Consider the following 7,205-nt stretch of genomic DNA (forward strand, 5'->3'; position numbering starts at 1 on the left):
TTAGGATCTGCTTTCACCTAACATCGCGTAGTAAATATCACAAAGACGTAATTAGAAAATTCGGTACAATATTTAGTCCTAGTCCCTGTGTGCCAGAATTGTTTGACTACTGAGAAACTGGAGCTTGTTTGCATCCCAGTGTGTTGTGAAATGCAAACTTCAAAGAAAATATTATATCTCCCAACTCCAGCTCGTGAGAGTCTTGGAAGTATAATACAGAAAGGCTTAACAATCCCTGCTGAGGAAAGGGCAATTTGACACTGAAACTACTGTTAAAGCACCGTTGACACACTGGTGGGTAAAAAGTGCTTATTAGAGGAGTCTAGTTGCAGTCTCAGGAGCCAGGCAGAGAAAACGCACCCGAATCATTGTGAAAATTGGCAAGTTGCACCAAATAGATGTGTTTTGTGTATGTGTCTGTGCTATTTTTTTTCCCCCTCCTTAACTACACGTATCTCCATGTTTGCTTCGTAGGCTTTCCATAAGATTGGGGCCCTCGCGGTATTCAAATAAAATATTTAGATTTGCAAAACTTCTGGAAGCCAGATTTTAAGGGAAAAAAGAAGTTTTTTGTCAGATTGTCAATGTCTGAATTTCATCACAATCTGTTCAGCTGTTTGTTGCAGGCAGGCGTAAAACATAGTGGGTAAGTGTGTGTTTGTACTTCTTATACATATTGAAAGAGGGCTGCCTAATCCCCTTGATGAGGAAAGCTCTGTAAATTATATACATCTGCAGGCACTGTGCATGGGTAGTACAGAAGCAAAGAGGCAGATCAGCAATTTGAGGGAGCAAATAAGAATTTTCTCGCAAAGTCGGCGATTGGGAACCTTCGAGCAGCCCAGCCTCCTGGTGATGTCATTTACTTGTGGGTTTGTTTGGGGTTTTTTTGAATGACCCAAATGTTTTGCCTTAAAAACTTTGCCTAGGAGGCCCTTCTACGCACTCAGGATTCCTGGCAAGAGAAAAAAATATTTGCTGATGACAGCTCTGAATATATTCTCTTTAATTGTCACTTATGTCTCTGTCCCATCCTCTGCACTGTGCTAAAAATAGCAATTCGGGTTGATGGTTTCAACACCATCTAATGTATGTATATTATTGCATACAAAACCTACATAAAAATGTCAGGAATGAGACCTAAGCCAGGAATAAAATTGAAAATCACAAACATGAGAGAAGACCCAAATAATGAGGGTGTTGCAGGGGAATGTTATACTGATGTCTCTGTGTAAATACATGCAGGCAGAGCAGTAAAGATCCTACCACCTTCCATGCATAGAGGATTCCTAGAATAATATTTGCCTATTTTTTTTGTAAATATGTAGGTAGTGTTTATATTTATCCTCAGCCTTCCCCTGCTTCTTTAATAGCATGATTTGCTAATCATGCTACAACACTTGTAAGGTAAGTGCAGAACATATTTTCCTGTCCATTTTGCAGAGGATAAATTTGTCCAAATTGCACAGCAAGTGTCTGGCAGAAGTGAGACTAGACACCAGGGATAAAATCCCTTTGATTTCACTGAGGCAAGGATTTTATTCCAGGAGTTTTGTCTCCACTTCTCCACTCTATCTCCTATGCCCTGTGTGTTCTGGGCTTTTGTTGTTACTTGATCCAAGTCTTGGCTCATAGGGTTAAAGGAAAGTCTGACAAAGAGGCAGCAATGGTAGCGTTAACGTGACACTGTACTTACAGTTTTGTCAGCATTTCCATTATAAACTTCTGTTTGCAGCAATTATAAATCAACCATGAAAAAAAAAAAAAAGAAAAGAAAAGAAAAGAAATCACTGTGAAGTAAAACACTTGGCATACCAGAGTCCAGGAGGGAATTTTGAGCTTTTGGAAATAATGGCTTCTGATTACCATGGACAGGCATGACATGATGTGCAAATATACACTCCACATTGCACTGGAAAAAAATCAGAACAAGTGTCACCACTTTGTCATGGCCAAGAGTGTGAGGAAAGAGGGTCTTCCTGACTTTTGGAAATTCAAGAAATAATTTCTTATTCCTAGAAACATCCTATTTATGCCCTTAACTACTTCTTAATTTTTCTTGTTTACTTTGTATCATCCCATGTCAGGGAAGACGATGGCTGGCTCTGGGGTTTGCAGTGGATCAGTCAGCTGGTGTTGATCAGCACAGCTCAACCCAAGTCCAGTGAAGTGAGCTTGACTTACACCAGTGGACAGTCTGGCTCCATATCGCCTTTCCGCAGGAGGCTGCGATGTTTGCTACCCATTTGGAGCACTAGTTAGTATTTGTTTAACTTTGGAAGTCCGTTCTGCCATGCTGATTGAATTCCAGTGTCAGGATAGGCATAAGTTGACTTTAAAGTGTTTTTGCTGAGGACATGGTTACTTTTAAGTTGTACTGTGCTTATATTTATTGCATTGTATTCCAGGCTTTCTTCTGCTGCACAGCAGAATGATGGAGCAGGTGGTGCTCAGCCGGTTTACAAGTGTCAGGCTGGTCCAAGAGGCTGCAACTATCACCTACCCTGCACCCAAACCGTGATTTTGCAGAATGGAGCTGAGTCACTGCCCATTCTGGGTCAGAGCTCTGGGCTGTCCCCGGGACAAGCTCCCTCCTGCATCATCATCACTCATGAGTCACGCGAAAGATGAGCTGTTGGCTCATCGGAGCAGCATTCCCCAGCAGCCAAGCTGGAACTCGAGTCCTTATTTCTGAATTCAGCTTGGAAATAATTACAGCGCCGTAGTAGCTTTGGCTTTCGGTGGTGCTGCTAATAACTGAGGGCTAAATGTGGAGCAGCTCTGCGTGAGTGTCCCAGAGTCAGGTTACGGGGAGCAGGCGTCAAAACAAAGGTGCGGCAAACTCGAGGTAACTCATTGAATTGTGCGCCGGGGTTGGGTGTGGGGAGGAGAAGCAGCAAAACTCCTTGCTGGGGTTTTTTTAGATGTGACATTTCAGTGATGTACCAACAGAGGAAATTTTGCTTGCAGAATCCTGTGAGCAAAACACTTCTGAGAATGTATGTATACAATTGTTTAAAAAAACACAGGGTTACTGACACAGATGCCAATTTGGTAGGGCATATGGAACATTTACACTTGCCTTTTTCATTCTTTCTTGCTACAGCTGGTACTGATTTAGTATGTGAAATTTTACTAGCAGGAGTGCTAATCAAGACAGAGATTTCTGTGAGGATTTAGTCATTTATGTGGAGGAAAACTATGGGTATCATTAAAAAGTACAAGATCATCTATGAGAGGAACATTATCATTAGCAACCTAATTTTTAAAGCAAACAGAGGGAAAAAACCTACTGTATGTCTTGAACAGCAGCAGCAGCAGAAAATGATGTTCTTGTAATATTTAGTCATGTCACCTCTCTCTCAGTTTGGGCAAAGAAAATTTGAAATTCACTTGCAAAAAAAGGCAATAGATGCTCCAAGTGTTTTTCAACCAGTGTGATAGCCTGTTCTGCTACATCAAATGGATATGGCTGGGAATGGGATTAAATCCAAAAGCCACATCCAAATCCTGGATCTGTGTTTGAATACGAGGCCTCCATTCAAACCTAACTCTGTGATGGGGCTGCCTTTCACCATCTTGGCATTTGAGAAGGGGCCAACAGTATCCCACATCTAAAATCCAGAGTTTGTAAAAGTTCCATTCTTTTTTTCAGGAATCGCAATCTGAGCCTGGAATGGAGACATTCAGATATTAAATACCAATTCTGGCCAATTTCTGATGGGACAAGAAATACTATATTCCACCAAGAAGGCAACGAGAGTATATTACTTATCCAAAGAGGTGATTTTTGCATTACACACGGTGTAAAAAATTATGCCTGGGTTTAACTGCCATTTCCTGCCAAGATTATTTCAGCTCAAACAGCAACAGAATAACTGCTGTATGTTAAATATGTTGTACAGGTGGCCCAGTGATACAGGAGACCTGAGCAATAAAAGCCGACATCTGCGGCCGGAGGTGCCTGTGCGCGGTGGAGCCGTGTGCTGGTCCCTGTGGAGGGCGGCCAGCTGCCCATGCTCACAGCTCTGCCCTCATGGAGAGATGTGTGAGGAGCTCTGGAGTGCACCCCCTGCCCTTTCCCTGCTGCTTTCCCAACTAGTTTGGGGACTGTGAGGAAAGACAATGTGAGGAGGATGCTGGGGTGACGCCCCCCGGGTGATGGTGCTCTGAAATGTCTCAAGGTTTGCCAGTCAATATGCACAGTAAATAAATACCTGCCTGCAACTTCACAGAAATTCATCTCAGCTTCTCAGGGATTGGCTTCATGTCGAGCCTTCTGAATATCTTTGCAAGCTGCTCCACTTTGCTGTGACAGGCACTCTTTCCTGAGGCAAGATAACACTGAGGAGGGTTTGGAGAACGAAACCTAGGCCCCTTCATTTGTTTCAGGAACATTAGTGTCATTCCAAGTGCCTCTCTTGTTGGGAAATGCAGTAAATTTTAGGCAGATTCCCAGATATCACTGGATTCAGTAGCTTTCTGCAATGCAGATGCGAGGGGTCTCCTTTGACCCCTACAGGTAATGGCTCTCTTGTGGTAACTTCACAAATGCTGCAAGGTTATCTCATGTATTTTGGGGTCTACCAGGGCTTAAACTTTCAAGGAGCCCTTCTAAGTTGGAATTAAATCCCTTTTTTTCACTTTCACAGCCCCAGATTTCATTTAGTTATGACTAAAAATTTCCTAAAGTTGCAATTTTCCAGTATCCCACCTAATTTTAATCACTAGCAGAAAAGCTGAAGACTTATTGTAGAGCTAGAAAGAACTACATGACTCCTGGACACAACAATGACAATTTTCACTTAAAAGGCTTTTTTCCCAAAATACATATACCACTAAACATGGTATCTCCAGGGGGCAGGGAAATGGCCATCAGGCTAATTAGCTCAAAGCAAGCAAAACCATAGGGGAAAAGGAAAAATGGCATTTATGTTGGCTTGAGCATTGCTGCTTGCACTAAATCTGCTTGGATGTCTGTGAAAGCCATGCAGAGGTGCTTCTGGCTTTGTGGACTGTGGGAGTGGGTCAGCTTCTTATCTGATGGCATCAGGGCACCCCTGATCTGATGCCAGCAGCAGTGGAACTCCCTTCTCCAAAAAACCTCAAGCGTTTGACTTGTGTTGTTACAGCTGTCCAAACTTCTTCCTAATACAGCAAGGTGAAAGAATCTAGTATTGGGTCAGAGCAGAAATATCATAAGATTTGCCTCTGCCTCCCAGAAAGAAAATGAAGTGAGTCATGATGGAGATTTCACTGTTACCGTCAATAAGAACAGTTACATCACCAAAAATGCGCAGTACAGCGAGCTGAAGTCTTAGACAGTTTGTGATGTTTAAACATCTTAAGCACTGTTGAGCGTTTTCTCTACATTTCTTGATATGGCACTGTGGTTTTATTTAAGCAATCCCGAAAATCGTGGCCAGCTGCACCATCTGCCAGAGATGATGCAGGATGGGTGCCTCCAGCATGTCAGCGCTCAGATGTCATTTAAAAGGGAAATGCTTTCTGTACTGGGAAGAGGGCAGAGACAAAGAGCCTGGGCAGGCAGCAGGCTGTGCTAAGTGGAAAGAAGAATTGATACCTTTTCTAAGGCCTGACCCGAACATCTGAGTTCCTTCCCTTGGGGTTTCTCACCCCCAAATGTTCTTTTTTTTTTTTTTTTTTTAATATGTGTGTGTGTGTCTTTTTTTTTCTCGGCACTCACAGATCCAAAAAGGCTCCAAGAGATAAAGACCCCTCTGATGTCGAACAGGTGGCTCATCCAGGTCATTGAGCGTGATGGTGGCTGTGAAAGCAAAGAGTGTGGGGTCCCACCTTGGCGCGAGGTGCGGGGGCACGGCGGGGATGCAGTTGGCATTTAAAGGTCAGTCCCTCGCAGGTCCTCGGCACATTCCCAGCAGCAGGTGACCTCCGTGACTGCTCTCCCATCTCACACATCCGCCTCATCAAGGAGCCAGGCTGCACCTTTGTGAAACTGTTTGCAGAAGAACGAGCCGTGATCACAACTAAGCTGAAGGGTGTCATATTCACTTTACCACCGACATGAGGACCAGTGGTTGAATATTCGATTACATGTCAGTCACAGCACATTAGGCAATCTTCCAGTCTGCCAGCTTTGCCCTTCCCAGCTCCCAGCTAAGTGTCATCAGGAAAGAAGCAGCACTGTGAAGGCAGGAATTGGCTTGCTCTGGGAGCTTCAGTCCCCATGAGAAATGTCCTCTCTTATCATTCCACTGGGTCTGTTGGGTCCCCCATACTCTGGAGCGGGAAGGTAGTTCATGCCTCCTGACTGTGTATTCAAACATGGTGCAGTGGCTACTCAATTTCTTCTCTAGATCCAAAGGTATAAATGTGTGCAAAAGCAGCAAATGGTGTATTGAAAAATTAGGGAGCTGTCATTCCAACTACATTGCCAAAAATATTCTGCTCTTTCAAATAAAGTGGCTATAAAAACTTGTTGCTGTGACTGAGCATTTTCTGGACTGTTTTGCTTGCATATTACTTAGTGAAAATATGCTAGGAGTGAAAGTAAAGGACTGTGGACAATTTCCCATTTTGCTTAAGCCAGAAAAATCCCATCTCAGCTCCAAGAAAGAAACTACTTTCCAAAATGTCAGCTCATGCAGAAAGTCCTGGTTCAGCTGGAACGAGCTGCTCTGTTTGCACTTGGTGGTTTCTGGAATAATAAAAAGCCCTGTACGCCTATGCTGGGAAGCACAAGCACCAAAGGATAATGTGGGTAGGTAATTCCCTTTTGGAATTAGCATTGGGGGCTTATTATGGCTTTTGTTAAGCATCCTCCACCTGCTAGCACCAGCCACGTGAGAAGTAAACGGGTGGTGTTCCCACTTTGCATCTTCTGCTTCCGAGGTTGAGCTGCGCCTCCTGTTTGGAGAGTTTCAAAGTGAATTTGAAATCAAAGGAGACAACACTGCAGTGACTGGGTGGGACATTCATAAGCAGAACTTTAGCTTTGTCTACTTTGATTTCAGATTCGCTTTGAGTGTTTTTCTGACAGGAAGTGCAGGCATCACAAGACTCTTGGTAGCAGCATCACCGTTAACTTTTCAAGTGACCCTTACTATTTAGCTAGATAGACAATAAGATTGTGGTGGTTGTCAATGGGAATAACCTTTACGATACTTCCAAAGCTTCAGTTCTGTCCTCGGGCTCCACAACTCCAAGAAATACTTAGAGGGAGA

General features: G+C 43.5%; 1 long non-coding RNA gene across 1 annotated transcript; it reads left to right on the forward strand.

Annotated features, from left to right (window-relative positions):
* Nucleotides 1-492: 492 nt before the first annotated feature.
* On the forward strand, nucleotides 493-6,456 carry LOC104694085. Its single transcript, XR_005602268.1, has 2 exons — nucleotides 493-3,783; nucleotides 5,710-6,456. It is a non-coding gene; the product is annotated as an uncharacterized LOC104694085 (long non-coding RNA).
* Nucleotides 6,457-7,205: the final 749 nt, after the last annotated feature.

The sequence above is a fragment of the Corvus cornix genome, chromosome 7, assembly GCF_000738735.6.
Source record: "Corvus cornix cornix isolate S_Up_H32 chromosome 7, ASM73873v5, whole genome shotgun sequence".
Classification (NCBI taxonomy): Eukaryota; Metazoa; Chordata; class Aves; order Passeriformes; family Corvidae; genus Corvus; species Corvus cornix.